Source organism: Lemur catta, chromosome 5 (genome assembly GCF_020740605.2).
Source record: "Lemur catta isolate mLemCat1 chromosome 5, mLemCat1.pri, whole genome shotgun sequence".
Taxonomy (NCBI): domain Eukaryota; kingdom Metazoa; phylum Chordata; class Mammalia; order Primates; family Lemuridae; genus Lemur; species Lemur catta.
This window is the reverse complement of record NC_059132.1, coordinates 32,941,306-32,966,022: the sequence shown is the minus strand read 5'-3', so window position 1 is coordinate 32,966,022 and position 24,717 is coordinate 32,941,306. Positions and strand designations below refer to the sequence as shown.

Here is a 24,717-nt window from a genome sequence, read left to right as displayed (position 1 = left end):
GGACACAGATTATCATAGATCTTGAAGCATGGACAGAATTAAGGAACAGGAGCTAAATGAAGGCTTGAAGGTGGGAATGCCTAGGGGTGACAGGAATTGGGAGATAATGAGAGAGAAGTTTAGATAGACAGGATAGATGGGACAACGCTGTGCAGGGAATGGAGACTGAGGCTTACTGCAGCAGGCGTAGTGCACTGCCAAGTGAAACATGCCATGCTAAAGAGAGATGGGGCACTGAAGTCCTTAGACACCCTTGCTCTCCAGTGGCCTCGTACAAGGAGACAGAGTGGCAGAGACCCAGACACCATAACCTTGGTGATGCCAGCAACTCCCTGGTGTATTGGTTGACAGAGAGGGTGTCCACACCAGACCACTCAGTAGTTAGTTCTGCTACAGAAGAGCCGCAGGCAATTTCCTGCAGACTGGAGAAAGGTAACCTTCTTTTAGGAGATGAGGAATTAGGCTTAATGATCTGCCTGCGGCCATGTTTGAGATTTCATGTTTCTCCCGCTGCTAACTCTCCAACCATCATGGCCAGCGGCCATCCATCTAACAGCTGTGGATACCAAGTTCCTGTTTTGCTGTTTTCATAAATGTGTTTCTAGAGAACTCTTCCTTAGTTCTGGCCACCAGCACACTTTATCTAGTTTTATTTAACTTACCACATTTTCCCTTTATTTTCTCTTAACTGAGTGGCCAACAGCAACATGCAAAGCATATTCAGCAGCTGTTAACTCAGTTCCCGTGCACCATGCACTGTGTTGTGAGTATCATCTTCCCAAGCACATCACACTTTCATGTCCAGGCACTTGCCACACAGTGGCCCTGTGACATGAGTGGACGCAGGCATGCTCCTACCTCGCAGACGCGGACGTTCTTGCAGGACAGGTGAAGCCACGCGGCGAGAGTGGGTTCATAAGCACAGAGAGTAGCCCGTTTCAAGAAAGGAAAGGCTATTGGAGGGAAGACATTATCACTCTTTAACTAAAAAAAACATTCACAGAGAAAAAGGGTTTGGCATGGGCCAGGCCAAGTTAAACAGGATGCGGCATTCTCTCCACCACTGCGCAGCCTTCCTCACACCGGTGCTCTGGGGTCACTTCCTAATCCCTGAATAGGTTCGCTGACCTGTCAGGGGCGGTGGGAGGTGGGGCTTGCTTGCACAGACGCCTTGAGGGAAGTGATCCTGCAAGTTTCCCAAGGACAAGGGAATGCTTCCCCGACTCCCTTCCTTCCCACTGCCCTCCTCCCCCACAGTAAAACAGCCACAACCTGCTTGCCGTGGCTGTAGCTCCGGAGCTCCGGCTGTGGTGCAGAACTGCGCGGAGAGGAGAGTGTGGCCGAGTTTATCCCGGGGCTCTCTGTGAGCTGCTGGGGCTTTGTGTCCTCACTAGACTGCTGCGTCTAAAAAGGCATCAGGGGCTACCAAAGCAACTGCAAGGGCCAGGGCCTTTCCACCAGAGAATGCCCACATGACTCTTCACCAAACCCTGACATTCTGTAACCCCATCACGGTAGGAGGTCCCAAAGGTTCTCTCCTTTGATCTTTATGCCTAGTTTGAGTAAAGAGTCATGAGTGTTTTATGGGCTGATTCTGTGGGATATATTATCATACCTTCTGGAGCTGGAAAAGAAAAATGAGGCTGTTAATACTTGGATCTAAAATAAAATAAACAAACATCCTTAGGACTTTCCTAATGTCATTTCTGATGAAACCTTTATTGTGTGTTTCTTGTGTTTGTAATTATTTCAAGTTCTGAATATGTTATTCTGTCCCCTGATTTTCCATAGCTTTACCCCATCGTACTTGGATGTTCTTACTCTATCTTAATGCAGGTCATACAGCACTTATTTATTCCCTTGTGATATGAAACAGATCAGTTGCTTAATTTTCATTTTAAATGTCGTCAAAGGGCAACTTTGGTGCATGAGGCCGGTTTCAGTTTCTGATAAGTCTTTGCCAATATTCCCATCTGTTGTACACATTCACTGCTACAATGAGAATAGTAGTTTACAGGAGCCCGGATTATGATATTTTAATAATATAAAGCCCTTTGTTGATATAAATGCTGCATGCAAATTGGAATAAAATATTAAAGCCACAATTTTGGCTCTACTTGTCAGTGCAAGAAAAGATTGGACCTGTCTCATCAAGTAAACATGAGCCTTCACTGGAGATTTAATATTTCTTTGCATCTCACGTCATTGAGCCCCCATTTTAAGAAGTGAAGAAATTGAGGCCTGGGACTGCCCTTTGGTGATCAAATTGGGAGTCAACTCGAGGTCTCCTGACTCTCGATCTGGTACATTGTTTTTCCTATTCCATGCTGTCCCTTTTAATGTATACTTTCCTAGCATCAAGGCTGTGATCTCCAAGCAGAATTTCCAAAAACTTGACTCCAGTGTGCCCCAGTGAGAATTCTAAAACAGTTTACCCAGCACAATCAGGGGATACAGTTCCTGTCAGCAGGGATGATGGTGTTGGCAACTTTGCAGTGGGTGCCACGTGGTGCTGCCGTGGAAGGCGGGACGGGCACCTACTCTGCATTGATGGCCACAGGTTTGTACCACGTCCATGAATTGCCTTTTCAGATGGTACTGCCTCCTTCATGTGCTATAACCAGCCACCTGCCCCTACCTTCTCATCCCTCCAGTCCACCTACCACCCCCGCTAGGATTAGTCTTCTGAAAAACACTGGTTTTGACTGTGTCACTCCTGTGACCAAACACCTCCCCCCTGCCGCTGGATTGAAGCTCCAAGCTCCTCAGCGGGTCCTCTGCGTCCCACCGGCCAGCCCAGTGTCCTTCCCGTCTCCAGAACAGGCCACGTTCATTCCCAGTCCTCCTTGCTCCTGCCCTCTCTCCTTTCTGTGGTTCAGCCCTTCGTACCCTGCGGGAGCCAGGCCAGGCCCCCTAGTCTGGCTGTCCTAGGCTGGGCCGCAGGCTGGCCGTGCCCCCTCTCTCAACGCCCGATCCTCAGGGTGTGAGCCTGACCGTCCTCGCTGCATCACTGCCGTGGCTTCTGGTCTCTAAAGCTTGGCCGTGAGCTCCTGAAGAACAAGTTCTTAAACTTTCTCAGTCCTCTGTGATCCTGGAGTCTCAGGAATTATTCCACAGAGCACTAGGCCAAAAAAAAAAAAAAGGCAGTTCCATTTATTAAGTAGTTAGGACCAAATAACTTAATAAGTAGTTATGTCCTAACAATTTAGTAGCCATTTAAAAGAAATAACTGCACATAAATGGAAAGAAAATATAATTATTTTATTCTGAAATAACCAGTTATTTGCTAACAGGCTGTGTCCTCCTGTTGGGCACTGCATAGCTTCCCAGCCCTTGGATTCAGACAGGACACTGCCACACTCCTTTCCTGTTCTATGTGGATTGTCACACAATACTTACTCTTCTAAAATGACTGCCAAAAACCCAGTTTTGCAAAACTGAGACCATCAAAAGGACTGCAACTCAAACTAATGTTGAAGCTGTGATCCACCTTCATCTAGTAGTTTGTGCAGTGCCACACAGATGTTGGGTATCATGTTGCTTCCCTCAAAAACTTAAAATAGCCCATGGTGCAGGTTCACTGCAGTGCCCCAGGTACCTTGGCACACAGTTTGGGAGCCACAGCTCTGGAGCACAAGTGTAATATCATAGCTGTCTTGTATGTTCCCCAAGGCACATTGGGTAACGCAGTCCTCATAAAAGGCAGTTGCCTGGCAGGGAGACGCCATGATCACCAAGGTGGTTTTCCCAGGGTGAGGCTCATCCATTGCTCTCTGAATGTGCTGATCCCCGAGATTTCCCCAAATGTGGGAAACTCAATTGCATAATTTGTGGTAGTGGAGGATTGCGTTTGAGCTTTCCTCTTTAAAAAAAAAAAAAAAAGAAGGAAAGAAAGAAAAAGAAGATGTAGTCAGTAAATACTTTATAAGCATCTTAATCCTTGATCGCCTGATTGGCCACAAATGCCACAACTTTAGCAACATACTGAGTTCCCTGACATGGAAATAATTCTAATAAAATCCATGTGAACATATTTTAGGGATGCCATAAAGGAAATTCTGTACTGAGTAGAGGTTAGTTTAAATGAAATTTTAATTCCTTTCCAATGCTAAGTTTCTTTAATTCAGTAGCGACACGCCTAGGATGAATATGATCACAGCTATGTGACAGTGGTGAGGAAGTGACAGTATCTCGAACCTCCATGCCAAACATAAAGATATCTGAATTCCAGCATGCTGAATTGGTGTGGGGGAAGGAGGTGGAGACATATAACTGCTGTTCCCTTAATTAATAAGGTAGATTAATTGATAAATCTTCTTTTCAATTGCCACAAAAATTGACCATATAGCAGGACAGCAAGAAAACCACAGTACATTCCAAAAAAGTAGAAATTGCACAAAAAGTATCTGATCACTATACAACTAAAAAATACAAATTAAAAAATTAAAATCTAGAAAATTCTACCACTTGGGAAATTTAAAAACTCCTCCTGGGTCAACAGGGTAATCAAAACCAAAATTATATGTAGAAAATGATGTGGAATTTCTTACACGGAAAATTTTTTTGAGTGCAGCTAAATTCACCAACTTAAGTTTTTATACAAATAGCAGAAATGAATGAAAATAATAGAAATTATCCATCAAACTTAAGGAATTATAAGAAGAGCAAGACAATTAACTCAAGTACAGCAGAAGGAAAGCTTACAAAAGAACCTAACACATAGTGAGCACTTAATAGATATTAGCTGCTGTTGTTATTTGTCAAAAAGATTGAGGCCGGGCGTGGTGGCTCACGCCTGTAATCCTAACACTCTGGGAGGCCGAGTCGGGAGGATCGCTCAAGGTCAGGAGTTTGAGACCAACCTGAGCAAGAGCAAGACCCCGTCTCTACTAAAAATAGAAAGAAATTATCTGGACAACTAAAAATATATAGAGAAAAAAATTAGCTGGGCATGGTGCATGCCTGTAGTCCCAGCTACTCAGGAGGCTGAGACAGGAGGATCACTTAAGCCCAGGAGTTTGAGGTTGCTGTGAGCTAGGCTGATGCCACGGCACTCTAGCCTGGGCAAGAGAGCGACTGTCTCAAAAAAAAAAAAAAAAAAGATTGAAGAGTTTCTAGTTGAGTGATACAGAAGAATCTCTAAGATACAGTGTTACATTTATTATAAAAAGCACTGTTCATTTTTGAGACAGTGGGGAAATTTGAATATAAACTCCACATTAGATCATATCTCTAATATATTAGATGATATTAATAATTTTCATAGGTTGTGATTATGTAACAGAAGGTCTTTATTCTCAGGGGATATATGCTGATGTATTCCGAAGTTCAATATCATGATGTCTACAATATACTTTTCAATAGTTCAGGAAAAACGTGAACATATTAGGAGAGAAATGTAGCAAAATGTTATTAATTCATATATTTAGGTGAATACTGTGGGGTGCTCATTCAAGTTTTCTCTGTTTGAAACTTTTCAAAAGAAATATTATTACCAAAAACAACCAAGGTGTCTTTTCTAAAATCATATACATGTGTGTTTATGTATACATACCCTTGTATGTGCATTAACGGTCTCTGAAAGGATACACTAGAAATTGAGAACAGTGGTTGCTACTGGGGAGAACTGGTTGGCTGGACTCAGGACTGGGAGGGAGACTTAGCTTTCCAATCTTGTACTATGTGCTTATGTTTTCATCTTTTAAAAATGTCATTAAAATTTTTTTCTTTTAATGTTACACTCTGCATCCCGGGCTCAGTTTCACTGTGGCACCATAATTGCATGAATGAAATCAGAAGGCCTGGGGGCTAGGACATCAACTAGGAAATACCTTCTCTCACAGCAGATTTCTTGGATAGTTCTTTCTGACTGCTCAGCTCTGCTGTTGGTCCTGCTGAGACCAGCTGCCTGCCCCAGTGTCTCACCCCAGGACAGAGCAGCCCTTTGGCCCTGGCTCTGTGGAGGTTTCATGAGGGCGTTTTTACAGCTGGTTGAAGGCGGTGGGTATGTGGGATGGTCCTCAGAAAAAAAAGGTGCGGGCTTTTTGTTTTCACTGTGACTCAGACATGTGGGAGAGTATTTCTGTGGAATATTCTTAATTAATAACTTGTTTACCCTGACACCAGAGGGAGTCCCCGGTGTTGGAGTTAGAATTCAGAGCAAGAGGCTCCTAACCCTCGAGATTTCTTCTGACAAGGACCAGAACTGACAGTCTCTTGGATGTGGCTGGTGGGCTGGAAGGGCCTTACCTTGAGGGGTCCACCTCCCACTTTGCAAATGAAGACACCGAGGTCAGGGAGGTCCGGTGACTTGGCTAAAGCCCACAGCTAGTAACCATGTGTCCCGTGAGCTATACAACATATGGGCCTGAGAACCCACAGAGATTCGGGGCTCTGGGCTTCTGCAGGTGTTGGACTCCTTGACAACTGGACAGTTGGCGTGTAGCGGAGCTGCTTGCTTGCTCAGAAAAGGGCACTGTTCTGGTTAAAGCTGGCGGGAGGGGTCATGACAAAGGAGGGAATATTCACTAAAAACCGTATCTTGTCCATGCGTCACCTGGCAGGGAACCCAGTTCACGTCCCACCAAAAGAAGACTGGCAAACTCATGGGAGGTTTCAGCCTTTGCCTAAAGCACCTAGCCCTGGAGATTTTACACAGAACCACCACTCAACCAAAAGTGTGCAGTGAGGTGCTTAGTTGAAGTGCCGTCCCCAGAAGGTCCCCTTTCCAGATGGCGCGTCCTCCCTCTCTCCCCTACCCTCTGACTTGGGTGCTTACCACGACTGCACAGGCCTTGATACGCTTGCTTTCTCTGTGATGTCTCCCTGGACAATCTGTAGTCTTGTTTCTGTATTTTGAAGCTTTACATAGTGGTGCCAAGTTGTACAGATCCTCCACAACTTGCTTTTTCCCACTCAAGAGTATGTTTTTGAGATTTATCCACATTGCTGTGTGTAACTGTAGCTCAGCACAGCATGGTGTTTTACGGTACACATGCTTGAAAAGCCATTCATTCTTCTGTAAATGTGAAAGACATTTACATTCTTTCCCAGCTTTTGATGGTGTAAATAATGCTCCAGCCAATGCCCCTATGCTGGCTGCTTGTATGGGTCATGCACAGCCTGGAGTGTTTGAGAATCTTTCCTTTGCTCACTCTCCCTGTATTTTAATTTGATCAACATATTGAACAAATGATTGGGTTTCTTCCTACTTCAGGAGTTTATGACTCGTAAAAGTGGCATTTATCTGAGAGACAGAACATCGGTTTATTTCAGGGCTTTTAATCTGGACAGTGATACATTAAAGTCATCTGGGAATTTTTTTCCCCAAAAAATAAACTCAGGACTTTTCCTCAGACCTGCTGAGCTTAAAATTTCTTCAGAAGAAGGAAAACTCCTCTTGTGACCAACACCCTTCACTAATTTACTGCCCCAACTGTAGTTTTGGCAAGCCACGCTCTGCAAAGCTGAGGGTGCAAGGCACGTCTCTCCCATGACCACATCTCACTAGACTTGAGGTGCAGGTCCCTAGAGGGCAGGCAGGCCCTGTGAGAGGGAAGGCGCTTCAGGAGAGGGGCCGTTGTGAACATCAGACACCACCATGGTGCAGTCTTGGCCTGCTCGTGGGGATGTTTGACTCCCTTGTATATCACCCCTTTTAGGCACCTATATATTTTTTCATTTTTTCATTTTCTTACTAATTTTCTTTGTATCACTGCAATTTTAGCACATGTGCTGCTGAGGCAAGCACAGGCACCTGTGATTTATGGAAGGTTAGGAGGATGTTTGTATTAATATTTCTCCCTTCTGTGTTGGAAAATCCTTATCCTCTAACCGCAGCTACTAGGGCAATCACTTATTCCAGTACCATGTTAGACACAGGGGTTACGGCCATGCCTTCAGTAAGATTGCATTTTAGTGCTAAAGGCTGCAGATGCATGTATTTATAACTGAAGAAGTTAAATAGGTGCCATTAGAAACATATCAGTGCCAAAGAGGGAATGATTCCAGTTTGGGAATGAAGAAGACTTCACAGAAGAGGAGCTATATGATGTGTATCAAGAGCTAGTGGAGTTTTTTTTACTTCAGAATATTACAGGGGTATAAATGTTTAGGTTACATATATTGCCTTTTCCCCACCCAAGTCAGAGCTACAAGCGTGTCCATCCCCAGATGGTGTGCACCGCACCTATTAGGTGTGTATACACCCGTCCCCTCCTTGCCTCTCCCACCTGCCCAACACCAAGTGAATGTTACTGCTATACCAATTTGATAGTGAATATATGTTGTACTTGTTTTTACATCCTTGTGATACTTCACTAGTAGAATGGGCTCCAGCTCTATCCAGGATAATACAAGAGGTTCTGGTTCACCATTGTGTTTTGTGGCTGAGTAGAACTCCATGGTATATGTATACCATATTTTATTAATGTGCTCATGTATTGATGGGCACTTGGGTTGTTTCCACATCTTTGCAATTGTGAATTGTGCTGCTATAAACATTCTAGTGCAGATAGATGTCTTTTTTATAGAATGTCTTTTTTCCTTTGGGTAGATGCCCACTAATGGGATTGCGGGATCAAATGGTAACTCTACTTTTAGTTCTTTGAGGTATCTCCACGTTACTTTCCATAGAGGTGTTGTACTAGTTTGCAGTTCTACCAGCAGTGTATGAGTGTTCCTACCTCTCCATATCCATGCCACCATTTGTTGTTTTGGGACTTTTTTTTTTTTTGAGACAGAGTCTCACTCTGTTGCCCTGAGTAGAGTGCTGTGGTGTCAGCCTAGCTCACAGCAACCTCAAACTCCTGGGCTTAAGCAATCCTTCTGCCTCAGCCTCCCAAGTAGCTGGGACTACAGGCCTGTGCCACTATGCCCAGCTAATTTTTTTTCTATATATATTTTTAGTTGTCTAGATAATTTCTTTCTATTTTTAGTAGAGACAGGATCTCGCTCTTGCTCAGGCTGGTCTCAAACTCCTCACCTTGAGCAATCCTCCAGCCTCGGCCTCCCAGAGTGCCCAGCCAGGACTTTTTGATAAAAGCCATTCTCACTGGAGTTAAATGATATCTCACTGTGGTTTTGATTTGCATTTCCCTGGTGATTAGAGATGCTGAGCATTTTTTCATATGTTTGTTAGCCATAAGTCTGTCTTCTTTTAAAAAGTTTTTGTTCATGTCCTTTGTCCACTTTTTAATGGGGTTGTTTGGGTTTTTTCTTGCTGATTTTCCTGAGTTCCATACAGATTCTAGTTATCAGCCCTTTATTGGATGTGTAGCATGTGAATATTTTCTCCCATTCTGTAGGTTGTCTGTTTGCTCTCATGACAGTTTCCCTGGCTGTGCAGGAGCTTTTTAATTTGATCAGATCCCATTTATTTATTTTTTGTTGTGATTGTCTTTGGGGTCTTCTTCATAAATTATTTCCCTAGGCTGAGGTCTATAGGAGTTTTTCCAACATTTTATTCTAGAATTCTTGTGCTTTCATGCCTTAGGTTTAAGTCTGTTATCCATCGTGAGTTAATTTTTGTGAGAGGTGAGAGGTGTGGATCCTGTTTCAATCTTCCACATGTGGTTATCCAATTTTCCCAGGACTATTTATTAGTAAGGTATATGTTCTTGTCTGCTTTGTCAAAGATCAGGTGGCTATATGAGGATGGTTTTATATCTGGTTTCTCAGTTCTGTTCCATTGGACTATGTCTCTATTCTTGTGCCAGTACCATGCTGTTTTAGTTACTATAGCCTTGTAGTATAGCTTGAAGTCTGATAAATTGACGCTAGTGGGATTTTAACAGAGAAGATGAGCAACGAGAATAGCAGGTACAAAGGCACTGATTTGACATTTTTCAGGTACTTGGAGAGTAGGGTGCAGGTAAGAGGATGCCAAGAGATGAAACTAGGAAGACAGGTGGGTTGGGGCCAGGCTGTGGAGCATTTTGAGTGGATATAATCCTGAAGGTGCCAGGGAACCACGGAATCATGTGAGGCAAAGGAGAGAGACGGTAGGAGCTATTAGAAAAATGCCTTTGGCAGCTGGGAAACAGCGAGCAGGAAGCCTGATCAACAGACAGGAGGAGGGCAGTAGCACTAGAAAAAAGGATGGAGGGGATGAATGTGAAGGAAACTGCACTGTCAGGAGTGAGCAAAATGCTTCTCGGTAGACAGAGGGCAGGTTTTTCTGTTTCTACTCATTTTGTCAGCCTGTGGTCAGACGAAAAGTAAATAGCAGCAAGATTTGTATCAATACTTAGGGTTGGAAAAACAAAATGTAGTGTAATGTGGAAATAATTGCATCAACATCTAAATAAGCACAAGAGTTTGAGGCATATGAATGAAAGAAATGAGCATCAATTAAAAATGTTAGAGTCATCCCATTTGTCTTAACTTTCCCATGTTGATTTCTACACGTGCTGAAGTCAAGAAATGAGAGAAGTCCTTCATATCTGGGATCAGGGAGCCAGCATTTAGTGCCCTGCTCTGCCTCTTGACTATCTGGGAGATGTTGTGAAAGCCACTTGGCCTTTCTAGACTGCAGCCCCTTCTATTACAACAGGATAGAAGATCTATTGCCCCAGGATCCGTTCCAGACCTAACATCCTACAGGTTCAGCTCACAGCACTTTAGGCCTGTGCCCTGGAGCATGTCTTTCTGGATACCACTCCCCTTTTTCTTCCCCAAGAAAGAGAACTGCTTACTGATTTCTGCAAACCACTTCCTTAGGTCACATGATTCAGTTCTAAATACAATCCATTGGGAATCTTTGCGACTGCATTGGTTTAAGGGCAAGAAAGTGTCTAAAGATTCATCAAGTAAGTGGTGGTGTACTTGGCCTTACCTTTTGGCCAATGAGCCAGTATAAAGAGCTAGTGAACTCGGTGGACTGGTTTTGATTTCATTGGCATTCAAGTGTGGAACTGGGGAAGGTGTGTACTTGCTCCACAGGCTGCCCTGCCCTTGAAGAGTATAGTGGTATTATAGGCATGATGAGATAGGGGTTTTTCAGGCTGCAGCTGACTGCTCACCTTGTTTCCATCTCTCTGAGTCAAGGCTTGACTTTCAATTATGAAGATGTAGAGCCTTGGTTTCGTCAGAGTATGCAGAGCTGGTATATACGAACTTCCTAGAGAAAAACAGAATTGTGATGGGATCTTTGGTCGACACATTCTACATGGAAAGCCAATTTCGTCATCATGGATCAGAGCAAGTTGAATGATCTTAGCTACTTGTGTGCCCTCTTCACTGTAGAACTATAACTGCCAGAGGAGGTAACTACATCTCCAAAATCTAGTCAGTGGAGCTTCTGGGACAAATGGCTGTTTCCAGATCTGGACTGTTACCTTTTTATACCAAAAAACAAATTAAACTTTCAAAACTAAGGGATCATGCCTGAAGGACACAGGACCAGGGCAATCAGGCAAGAAAAAGAAACAAAAGGTATCTGTATTGGAAAGGAAAAAGTAAAACTGTCTATGATCTTGTATATAGGAAATCCAAAGGAATCCACAAAAGAACAATTAGAATTAATAAATGAGCTCAGCAAGGTGGTAGTCTACAAGATCAACCTCCAAAAATCAATTGTATTCCTGTACACTGAAATGAACAATCCAAAAATGAAACTAAAAAAGCAATTTCATATGTAATAGCATCAAAAAAGATAAAGTACGGAAGAATAAATTCAACAAAAGAAGTATAAGACTTGTATGCCGAAAACTACAACATGTTGAAAGAACTCAAAGAAGACATAAATAAATGGAAGACATGTACGTGGATTGGAAGGATTAATATTACCAAGATGGCAACATTTCCCCAAATTGTTCTACAGATTCAACATATGCCCTATCAAAATTCCAGCTGGGCATGGTGGCTCACACCTGTAATCTCAGCACTTTGGGAATGCAGGGCGGGAGGATAGCTTGGGCTCAGGAGGTGAGACTGGCCTGGGCAAAATAATGAAACCTCATCTCTACAAAAAAAAATTCTTTAAATTATCCAGACGTGGTGGCATATGCCTGTAGTCCTAGCTACTCCAGAGGCTGAGGCAGGAGGATCGCTGGAGCCCAGGAGTTCGAGGTTACAGTGAGCTATGATCATGCCACGATACTCCAGTCTGGGCAACAGAGTGAGACATTGTCTCGAAAAACAAAACAAACCAAAACAATAGCCTAGCTACCCTTTTCATAGAAATTGACAAGCTGACTTTAAAGTTTATATGGAAATGCAAGGGGCTCAGAATAGCCAAAACCATCTTGAAAAGGAACAAAGTTGGATCACTTTAATGATTTTAAAATTTATTATGAAGCTACAGTAATCTGTATAGTGTGGTACTGTGAAGACATATAGATCAATGAATTAGAATTGAGAGTCCAGAAATAAACCCACATATCTATGACCAACTGATTTTTGACAAAGATGATAAGACAGTTTAATGGGTAAAGAATGGTCTTTTCAAGAAACGGTGCTAGGACAATTCGATACATATAGTAGCATGAAGTTAAACCCCTACTTCATACCATTCACAAAAATTAACTTAAAATGGATAAAAAATCTGAGTTAAGAGCTAAGACTATAAAACTCTTAGAAGGAAACATAGGTATAAATCTTCATGATCTGGACTTGGTAATGATTTCGTAGATATGACACCACAAGCAACAAAAGAAAAGAAAATAGATAAATTGAACATCATCAAAATTAAAGCTTTTGTTCTGTGGCATCAAGAAAGTGAAACAACAATGGGAAAAAATATTTTCAAATTATGTGTCTTATAAGGGATGATATTAAGAATATATAAAGAACTCTTACAACTTATTAATAAAAAGACAGCCCAATTAAAAAATGGGCAAAAGATTTGAATAGACTTCAAAGAAGAAACATGAAAAGATGCTATCATCAGTCATTAGGGAAATACAAATCAAAACTACAGTGAGATAAGACACTGTAGGACTATAGTAGTGTCCCACTAGGATGGCTAAAATAAAAGACAGACAAAAACAAGTGTTAGCGAGAATGTGGAGTAACTGGAATACTCATACATTGCTTGTGGATTGTAAAATGGTGCAGCCATTTGGGAAAACATCCAGTATTAAGCACAGATTTACCATATGACCAGTAATCCACTCCTAGGTATATACACAAAAGAATTGAAAACATATGTCCACACAAATCTGTACATGAATATTCATAACATCGTTATTCATAATGACCCCAAAGTGGAAACAACCCAAATGTCCATCAACTATGAAAGGATAATCAAAATGTGGTATTTGTATACAATGAAATACTATTTGACAATAAAAAAGAAAGGACTACTGAATTCTGGAAATAAGTATGGTCCTTATCAGTTGGAGATATGTAACCGTATTTACATTTAAAATGACATGATGTTTGAGATTTGTTTTAAAATACTCCAGTGTCCTCCTCCAAAAGTGAGAAGCAACAGAGAGAAACAAGAATAGCAGGCCGGGTGTGGTGGCTCACGCCTGTAATCCTAGCACTTTGGGAGGCCGAGGCGGGTGGATCACTCGAGGTCAGGAGTTCGAGACCAGCCTCAGCAAGAGTGAGACCCTGTCTCTACTAAAAATAGAAAGAAATTATCTGGCCAACTAAAATATATATATATAGAAAAAATTTGCTGGGCATGGTGGCGCATGCCTGTAGTCCCAGCTACTGGGGAGGCTGAGGCAGTAGGATTGCTTAAGCCCAGGAGTTTGAGGTTGCTGTGTGAGCTAGGCTGACGCCACGGCACTCACTCTAGCCCGGGCAACAGAGCGAGACTCTGTCTCAAAAAAAAAAAAATAGAAAAAAAGTTAGCTAGGCAACTAAAAATAGAAAAAAATAGCCCAGTGTGGTGGCACACCCCTGTGGTCCCAGCTACTAGGGAAGCTGAGGCAGGAGGATTGCTTGAGCCCAGGAGTTTGAGGTTGCTGTGAGCTAGGCTGACGCCACGGCACTGTAGCCTGGGCAGTAGAGCAAGACTCTGTCTCAAAAAAAAAAAAAAAATAGCAACATGCAACGTATGTATAATTGTTGAAGCTGTGTGTGTATCCATGAAAGTTCATTATACTACTGCCTCTATTTTGTGCATTTTTGAAATTTTCTATAATAAGAAGGAAACAAATGTGAGGTTAAATCAGCCTAGCATTTGAATTGTGCCAGCTTACTTTAGAAGTGGATATTGGCTGCCCTTGCCTGCTTTTAGAGTGGGTTGCCTTGTGTCTTTATAAGAACTATACTTCAGACTTTTAGCATGCATGCTAAGTGCTTAATAGTTTAGGAAATGGACTCAGTGGCCTTGGATTATAGAGAATAGGAGTGATTTCTATTACTTTTTAATAGCTGCATTTTAGATTTTACAAACCATAGAAATGCGCTGATATAACTTAAGTTTTAAGCCCAAACTTTTCTTTTGTGCTTGTTCCCAGATAGTCTGTTTTTGTAATCATCCATTTGGTAATACTGTGAATACATCATTTTTTGCATATCTCAAGAAATTTATTTGTGCTATGTTTTTTTTAATGAGCACATGAACCATACTAGGTTTGATCACTGAGTTCATTTAATTGAAGCAATTTTAGGACTCACTATGTTCACAGCTGCAAGCCTGTGGCCACTAAGTTTTGATGAGGGCAGGAATTTTTGTCTGTTTTATTCTCTGTGCCAAGAATAAATTCCCTGTGCACTCAAAAAATACTTGTGGAATAAGTGAATGAGTTCCATTTTGAACACTGTGTGTAATTAGTATATTTTCCAACATAATATAAGTAATCTGCTGAAACAAAAGCTACAGCAAGCATAATCAGTGCCTCAAACATTGCCCAGCGCAGAATAGGTGCTCATTAGGTGTTTGGGGGGAAAATAAATCTCTGGTCAGGATGTCACTTTCTACAGACAGTACTATTGCGAGCCTATTGCCAAAACCATATTCTTTGAAGCACCCCCTTCTGGTAATACATTCTTTCTTCTGACTCCTTGGGCTCTAGTTCTACATGTGTTGATGCAGGAATTATACTTGTAGTTATATCCCATCACGTTGGTTAGCATTTGGTTGTATCTTCAACTCATTAGGTACCTGTTTACAGATTCTGTTTAATTCTTAGCTTGCATTGCTCTACTACAGTAAGCTAATCTCTCTCATCATCCACATGGCTTCCCCAATTTTCTTCATCTAGAAAGCTTTAAGCCTCCAACTTTAAGAATGTCTGTGTGCTTGTGTGTATACATTTTTTGGTAGGAAAAGGGAAACCATTTTTATAAATTCTTTTAGATTTATCTTTATCTCCTTTTTCTCACCTTTATTTTAAAGCGATGATATTTGATGCATACATGTTTAGGATAGTGATATCTTTCTGTTGAATTGACTCTTATATAATGCCTCTAGTTATCTCTCATAATACATCTTACTTTAATATCTATTTATCTAACATTAATATAACCACAAAACGTTCCTTTTAGTTGTTGTTTGCTTGGTATAATCTACTTAAATCACTTTCAATCTATCTTTGTCTCCATATTTAAGGTATATTTCTTATAAACAGCAGCATATGGTTGTATTTCTCATAAACAGCATATAGGTGCATCTGGGTTTTTAAATCCAATCTGATAGTCTGTCTTTTCATTAGATTGTTTACTCCATTTATATTTAATGTAATTACTAGTGTAGTTAGGTTTAACTGTCTTATTTGTTCTCTATTTGTCCACTCTGTTTTTGTTACTTTATTCCTTTTTCCCTCTTTAGTGAATAGTCTTTATATCATCTGTATGTTTACCCTTCTGGAGCTGTTTATTCTTTCTTATAACTGTATACTGCCATATCAGACTATTTGCCTTTGAACTTGAAGAACATCCCATAGTATATTCATCATATTAAATATCCTTTAGTATTATTTGTAGAGCAACTCTGTAAAAGAAATTATGAATTCTCTTAGTTGTTTGAGAGCATCTTTACTTCACATTCCTTTATCTATGTATCTATCTATCTATCTATTTAAGAAAGAGTCTCACTCTGTTGCCTTGGCGACTGCCATGGCGTCAGCCTAGCTCACAGCAACCTCAAACACCTGGGCTCAGACAATTCTCCTGCCTCAGCCTCCTGAGTAGCTGGGACTATAGGCACACATCACCATGCCTGGCTAATTTTTTATATTTTTAGTAGAGATGGGGTCTCACTCTTTCTCAGGCTGCCCTCAAACTCCTGAGCTCAAGCTATTCTTCCCCTCAGCCTCCCAGAGTGTTAGGATTACAGGTGTGAGCCACTGAGCCCAGCCCACATTTCCTTTTTAAAGGGCATTCTCCCTGGGTATAAAATTTTAAGTTGACTTACCTTCTTTTTCCTTTAGAACTTTTAAAGATTTTATTAGGTTGTCTTTTGACGTGTGCAATTTTTCTTGAGAAGTCAACGTTCACTCTTGTTGTTTCCCTGAAAGTGGTGTGTCTTTTTTTCAGTGGCTGCTTTTAAGATATTCTCCTTATCTTTGCTTTTCATCAATTTGACTAAGATGTACATAGTTTGGTTTTCTTTCTCTTTTCTTTTTTTTGCCATTCTTCCAGAAAAGCATGGTTTTCTTTTTATTTATCTTGTCTGAGTAGATATGTTTCCTCAGATTTAGAGAATTATTTGCTATTACTTTTTCAAATAATGGTTTTCTTTTCCATTATCTCTTTTATCCCCCTATGGAAGCCTAATTACATCCACCTTAGATTATTTGACCTTGTCCCAAATCTATGTTACATTCTGTTTGGGGTTTTCTTTTCTTTTCTTTCTTTCTTTTTTTTTTTTTTAAGAGACAAGGTCTGTCTGTGTTGCCCAGGCTGGTCTCAAAGGCCTGGCCTCAAGTGATCCTCCTGCCTTGACCTCCCACAGTTCTGGGATTACAGATGTGAGTCACCGCACCTGGCTTGTTTTGAGTTTTCTATTTATTTTTCTCTGTGCTTTATTTTGAATATTTATTATTGACTTGTCTACTGGCTCACTACTCCTGTCTGCTGCTGTGTCCAATCTATTGAGTTTTTATTCACTCTTTATGTGAGTTCTTAGTTTCAGAAATCATTTTTGGAAGTTCTGAAAAGTTTTTTGGATTTTTTTCCCATAAATTCTAATTCTCAATTGAAATATTACATCTTTCCATCCAGTTTGTATTTTTCTATTTTTTACTGTATTAATCACAGTTATTTTGAAGTCCTTGTCTGCCGAAGCAAATATCTAGATCATCTCTCACCTGTGTCTAGTCACTGTTTCATCTAATTATTGCTCACTTTTTACAGCTTTTTGGAATATTTAGTAACTTTTTTGTGTACTAGACATTGTAAATGATAGGTTACAGAGGCTCTGGATTATGTTATATTTTTTCATTTTCCATTTCCTGACATATGGATTATGTTTAGTGTTCTAAAGGGTGTTTAATTTTATTCTGATAGTTTAATTACTAGATGGTCATTTTGTTTCTTTTAAGACCTGGTTTAGGCTTATTGGGGTTGATCTGTTAATATTTCAGTTTTGCCCTATACTGTAGTCAGTAATCTTGTGGGTGGCCTCTCTGGAGTCCTAACTAAATGTGTTGTATGTTCTCCTATGCCTTCTACTCTAACTTGACGCTCCATCCAGTATCTGTACTGTTTAGTCTCTGGCATCTCTGCTCAAATTCAGCTCTCAGCTCCCCAACAGGTACTTTCTTCCAAGCTTTTAGTATTTCACCCTTCACTCTGCAGACCATGGGATTAGCCGAGATCTAACGGCAATTTCCAAGCAGATTTCTGGGTTCTCTCCCTGATGTTTGCCTATCACTGCCACCCTCTCCTCAAATACCAGGCCCCTTAGGAGCATCACAATCTGATTTCTGCCTCATCCCTCTATGAAAACATTGCTCCTTGCTTGAGTTCCTTTGCTGATTTCTCTCAGAGCCTAATCACAGTTGTTTTGTTCCGTTTTTCTTCCCATGGCAGGAAGGTAAGTATGATACCATTCACTTATCATGGTCAGAATTAGAAGTCAGCATTTTGCTATCTTGATTTTAGTTACATTTCTTTAGATACTCATTTTAAAAGGCAAAATGTACAGATTATTTTGATTTTTGTTTCAAGTTTACTTCATGGTAATTTTGTTGTTCAGTAATATTTCCCAACATGGGGACCTTGAGCACCTTTATCATTTAGACAGAAAATGATTATCTGTTTTTTAGTGCATCTTTATTAACATATGAATGTTACGATCGGCTTAGTCGGCTTTGGTGCTCACTCTGTTAAGAGATAGTTTGTTTGATACTCACTTGGTTTGAAATTTGTGATGTTGAGAATCTGCTCTGGCTTGACCCTACTTTCCTGATAAGCAGGGTTCTAGCAACAGATCAGTCTTGGCAAAACTAGTCTGTAATCCTGAGTGACTCTTCATGGCAGCCAATAGAGTTTAATTCCTTTGCCCTTAAGTTTTGTCTCCTGTGAAAATTCAGCCACTTCAGGGGAAGAATAGCAGAGTAGGCTGTATTAGTCATTCACACCCCTGTGAGAACAGTGTGTCAGATCTCTTCATGTAGAACTGGTTTTAATAACAGATGGGGAGAGGACTCCTTGGCATCTGAGGTGGTGAACCAGGCCATACAAGGCAGGACAGCATACGCAAAATGGAAGGGACAGTAAAGATAAACCTAATTATCGTTTTAATCCTCCCCAAAGAGTTAGGTTCCTTCTGTTTTATATCTTTCTTTCAAGAAGTTCTTAGTGCAGTGTGATAGGTACTATAATAAGAGAGCAAAGTAAAAAATGATACCAGTAGGCTTGATCATATCAAGTAAGATCTAAAATGATAAAGACAGATTGACAGGACACCAGAAATCGGTAAGGCTGGTTTCTTCCTAGGAGGGGTCTTGGGTGGCTGCTGGTTGTGTATGGGAAGGAAAGCTGTTGTATATTCTCTTTTCTTTCCAATCTTAAACCATGTGAATATGTTACTCAAAAAAAGAAAAGAAAAAAATGACCAAGCACGTGCATTTACTTTTGATCCCTCCTGAGAGTTCCTAAAATAACAGTAAAGACACGTGCATTTTTAAAACCCTTGAGGACAATGAGAATAGGAGAGCAAACAATAGCAACAAAAGATTTGGAGTCTGGAAAGATAGATAGGAAAATTAAATTCTAAACCAACCAGTAGAGGAAGCCAGTGTTTCCCACAGAGCCCCCCAAAGACTTGGAACTGGGAACCATAGATGCACCTGAATGTGGGAGGTAAATATAGGACTTACCCAGGAGAGTTGGTGGAAATTCTTAAGAAGCAATTAGATCCCCAGCTCCCCACCTTAGCTTTGCACAGATGGACAACTGCCCTCTCCTACTGCAGTTAGGGAACTGAAGTTTACTTTCTGGTGAGGGTAAAGCAGGTTTTCTAGACTCGGCACACCAGCCAGAGTTGAAAGGAACACATATAGCACTGAAAACATGGGGTTAAATGAACGTTTGTGTACCAGATACAGAGGCTTCTGAGCTTCTCCCCACACCAGGATCCAACAATACAGGTCATCAGGCTCAGATACCTTCCAGGCAGGAAAGTGGACGACCCCCTCCAGTGAGGCTGACCAGCCCCAAAAGAGAAGTTGTCAGGGCCTCTGACACAGTCGCCACCCAGACGGTCCTACAGTGAAGTCCACGGTGGACTTCAGACAGCGTTTGAAAGTTCCTTCTCCTTAAGTAGGAGCAGAAACCCAGTATTACCAGATGTCGGATTCAAAAGAGACTAAACCAAATTTGAAGAAAAAGACTATGCAAGGAGATGAAAATTTTATATACTCCAAAAAACTATCATTTATGTTGTCAGGAATAACATGTTTTATACATATGTTTTGTCTCTCAGTAAAAGAGACATGATATTCATGGAACAAGAACAAAATGCTATGAAAGGATATTCAAATAATTAAAAAGTACTCTTACAAATTAAAAATATAAGAAATTTAAAATTCAGTAGAGGATTGGACAGTGAAATTTAGAATATCATCCAGAAACTAGGCAAAAAGACAAAGAAATGAAAAATAAGGGAGAAGAGATGAGCACATTAGTAGATCAGGCTAGGAGCACAACATCCAAATAATAGAGTTTACAGGGAAAAAAAAGAAAGCATGAGAGAAAACAGACCAGAAAAAATAATTAAAGAAAATTACCCAGAGTTTAGAGAAACAAGTATCTAGATTAGAACAGTCTATCACCTGCCCAGAACAGTGGATGAACATAGACGAACACCAAGGATCATCATAGTGAATTTCTAAATAGAGGGAACAAAAAAAGACTTACAAGTTAAAAAAAAAAATAGGTCATAAACAAAGAATCAAAAAGCAGAATTATTTTGGACTTCTTAGTGATGACACTGGAAACCAGAAATCACAGGAACAATGATTTTAAACCATGAAGGAAAATTCCTTAATATTTCTAATCTACAATTCTGTATCCAGTCATACTGTTAATTGAGTATGGAGAAAGACTAAGGATATTTTCAGATACACAAGATCTCACAAAATTTACCTTCTTTTCATCCTGTTCAAACCATGAAGGATGAACGCCAGAGAAACAAGAGTAAAGCAAGAGAGAGGAAGACATGAAATACGGGAAATGGGGGGTCCCACACAAGAGAGATTCAAGGAATCCTCAGAATAATAGTGATGGGGTGGCACTTGGGCCTGGAGCACCGAGGGCGGCCAGAACAGATGGGGTCAGGTCAGAAGGCTCCAGAACACCTTTTGTTAGGAAGATGAAATGCTTGAATACCTACTGTATCTGCAGATGCATTTGGAGATTTATGCAATTGGCAGAAAGTTTGGGATTAAATTATTGATAAGTACATAGAAACAAAGTAAAAAAAAAAAAACCAATAAAAAAATAGTCATTAATTCCAGGGGAAAAAATGTTGTACAGGAAAGAAAAAGTAATCCTAGTATATTACACAGCTCACCTACATACAGCAATGAGATAGTCATAGTAATGTCAACACTGAACATTGATCTAACCAAAATTATAATTATGTGAAAAGGAGGAAAGACAGGAAGGTAAGCGTTTGCTATTGTGGGGGTAAGGGAACACATAGCAGTCCAAGAGCTAAATCCCTATTTACCAAACCAAAATGGGAAATATATATCATGTCTAAACCTGAAAAAAATCAAGAAGTCAAGAGTTAGCAATATAGACACATTGTATTAACATACAGATGTAAATATTTAAAAAGTACCAAGTAAGTCTCTATAGAGCACTGAAGGTGGGGGCCTGCTGATTTTCCTAACAAGCTTTGGAATTATTTGGCTTTTTAAACTATGCTCATATATAACTTTAATCAAATGAAAACTTCTTAAGAAGAACAAAACAAAACAAAAAAAAGTGTTACGAGAATGGGCAGTCTGGGTTTTTTAAGGATGAGTAGGAGTTCTGTAGGCCTGGGGAATGGAAGGCTGTGCTCACAGGTAGGCAGAGCCAAGACTAGCAGGAAGCCAGGTGGAGCCTGGCTCTAAGAAAGCTTGAGATGTGGGATATAGTCACACTGAGGTATGGGCTTTTCTCCCTTCAATGTCTATGTTGTCTAGAATTTAAGACATGGACCTTTTTGTCCATGTCTTAAATTCAGGTATCTACAGGTCCCCAAACCCCAGGGCCAGAAAAAGGACTTAGCAGACATTTGTGTGCCCTAGAGGCAGAGGGATGGAAGTTTTGGCAGGTGCTTAGGTGGCTAAGTGCTAGTTATAGGTCTTTTACAACCTTGTCACTTCCAACTGCCATCTGGAGGCATTCAGAGAGCTGGAAGATACCTAGTGAGGTGGCAAAATCTGGAGTTGATGCCTGGCTCTACTATCTTTGTGTCTTAAGCAAAGTCACCTAACCCCTTTGAGAGTAAGATAGGGTCAATCATAATCACAGGGGGAGTATAGGTATCAGGTAAAATAATTTATATGGGAATGCCTTGTAAATAGAAAATTCCTGTACAAATCTTGGTTTTAGTTGGTGAGTTTCCATATGTTTTGAGTTGGTCTTTCTACAAATGTACCTTCTTTCTCTGGTATGTTTATTGCTATTGAGTCCATGTTGGTTTGTGTATTAATTAAGGTCTAGGCTAAGGTACTAAAACAGACCCCAAAATATAGTAGCTCAAACATGATAGAAATTTTTTTCTCCCTCAGGTAACAGTCTACAGTGGTGCCACCCAATACAGTACCACTAGGCACGTGTGGCTGTTTAAATTTAAATCAATTAAAATGAATAAAATAAGAAGCTCAGTTCCTCAGTTGCACTGGCCCCCTTTCAAGTGCTCAGTGGTCACTTGGCTAGAGGCCACTGTGTTGGACAGCGCAGAGAGTGCATTTCCATCACCACAGAAAGTGCTGCAGGGCAGCCCTGATCAGGAGGAGTGGTCCAGAACTTGATGGGGGCTCTGCTCTACAAGGTCATCCACAGCCCTGGGTTCCTTCAATATTACTGTTCTGCCATTCCCAAGGTAAGGATTCATAGCAGTTTTTGTGCCATGGATCCCTCTGGTAGTATGACAAAGCCCATGGACCACTTCACAGAGTAATATTTTTTAATGTGGGAGATATTATAAAACACATAGCATTACACAGGAAATTAATTATGTTGAAATACAATTATCAAAGTATTTTTTTAAACCTCAAATTTGTGACATAGTAATATGTGCTTTATTAATACTTCAAATAGCGATCTAGTGGCAATTCTAAGGGCTATTGTACTTTCAAAGTAGTAATGAGTATTGGTGATGTTTCAAAATAATCCATAACAAGTATATCTGCAACTTCTGTTGGTGACAGAGTCATGGATACTGCTAATACTGCTGTGATTTGTTCCCTCCATTATAACTGAAGGAAATGCTAAATGTCAGATAGAGTTTAGAGAAAATAAAATTACAAGTTATTTCCCATCCAAGTTTACAGACCAATGAATTCCATTCATGGACCCCTTGGGGTTAAGAAGCCCGGCTGTATTGTCAAATACAGTGTTGTCAAAGCTGGCTCAGCAATTCCAATCCACACTCCAGATGTGGGAAGGAGGAACGAGAGGAAGTGGAGGGCAAGTATTTCCCCTTTAAAGGACTCTCCCTGGAAGTTGCTCACATCCCATTGGCCAACAGTTAGTTGCACGCCCTCATAGAGTGTGAAGCACTGTGGGAAATGTAGTCTCTAGTTGGGCAGCCTCGTACCTTGCTGGTAAAACAAACAAAACTGGGGGAGTTCTATCAGTAAAAGGAAGAAGGGAAGCATAGCTATAAAGTTAAATAGCAGTCTCTACCACAGCTTGGCTCATCACTATGGAACTGAAACAAAAAGTGTATTTTCAAAAATGTGCGGTTTACTCTCTGAAACTTTGCACACCTTCAGGTCTACAGCAGATATCAACAGGAAGAGTTTCACTCTTCTTAGCTGTGGACAGGCCCCCATGCTGGTGCCAGTTCCCGAGGCACACAGTGCCTAAGGGATATAGCATATTTTGAACTAATATTCCCTAATTCTTTGCCTATAGGCACTGGCAACATTGTTAGCATAGAGCCAACGTTTTCATAAAGTGTGTTTGTCCCTTGCTTAAAGCAAACTCGGTACTCCGTGATCTGCAGTTATGGAACTAATAACAAATCAGGTCTCTGCTCCTGTTTCTGATGACCAGTATTCTGTGTGCAAGAGAGCATGAGTGGAGGGACCCAGGCTTTCTCCAAACAAACCGATCCCTTGAGCAAATGCCCTTTAAAGTTTAAAATAACACCCCAGCCCCAATTGTACAGGCCTTTAACTTTTCAGAGAGCTTTAAGTACCTTAACTCTTCTTATTTTATTAAAGCACCCAGGTCATGGGTCGTTAGTTTTTTTCTTTCCAAGTTAGTTAAATAAACATGGCCAACTGCTTTTAGCTTAAAAACCTGGGGTTTGAAAAGCAGTATTTAGAGGCCAGCTTGATTGGCTGCTGCTGGCAGGAGGGAGGCAGAGCTGTTCCAAACCCAGACAGCACTTAAAGGGCCAGCCCTTGTGCATGCGCATTTGTCTAAATTGGGGAGACATCTTTTCTGATGCAACATGAATGTTCAGTGTCTTTTTCTTTGAAGTGCCAGGTTGTGGGCTCTTGAGGGCAAACAACAGGGTCTGCATAGCCCCCACAGAGCCTGCTGCAACTCCTTTGTCACAGGCATAGACATGTTTGCTGACAAATCGTTTCTATTTTATGAGCATTTATAATGGCCTTTTAAGTAAATGACATTTTAAAGTTTGCTGAATTAAGGGTGATTTTTATTTAGTCTCAGGATCACAGTTGTTTGTTGGTTTGCTTTGTTTTGGGGGGCCACCCCTCCCCCATCCATCATTGATTTTAAAATATGATTCAATAGGAAAATATGATTCTGTTAATTGATTTCATTTGAAAGCCAACTTTTCAGGAACTTATTTCTGCCAAATGAGATCCACTTGTAAGTATCATTTGGTGCCAGCACTCCAGTGTTCCCTGACTCAGTTGCTCCAGTGGTGTTTCAGATGTCTTCCCATAAAGCAGACAGCCAGCACCCCATACTTGTGAGGATTATTTACTCGGTCTTGTGATTCAGCCCAGGATCCTGATAGCGATCTTGGACAGATGATATAAATAGACTAGGATTTGCCAATGGCTATTTTTATAAGGGAAGCTTTCTAAGTTGATTTCTTTGAACCCAGAACGACTTCCTCTGGCTTTCCCTGTTTTCCTCTACCACCCAGGAGATCCTTTCTTCATTCTG

At 40.8% G+C, this 24,717-nt stretch overlaps 1 protein-coding gene and 1 non-coding gene across 4 annotated transcripts in view; both read left to right on the top strand.

Moving 5' to 3' along the window:
- Positions 1 to 24,717, top strand: part of ATG7 (autophagy related 7) — a 246,752-nt gene that overhangs the window by 187,810 nt on the left and 34,225 nt on the right. The gene's annotated exons all lie outside the window — the stretch shown is intronic.
- LOC123639093 lies at positions 3,703 to 3,865 on the top strand. Its single transcript, XR_006735654.1, has one exon. It is a non-coding gene; the product is annotated as a U1 spliceosomal RNA (small nuclear RNA).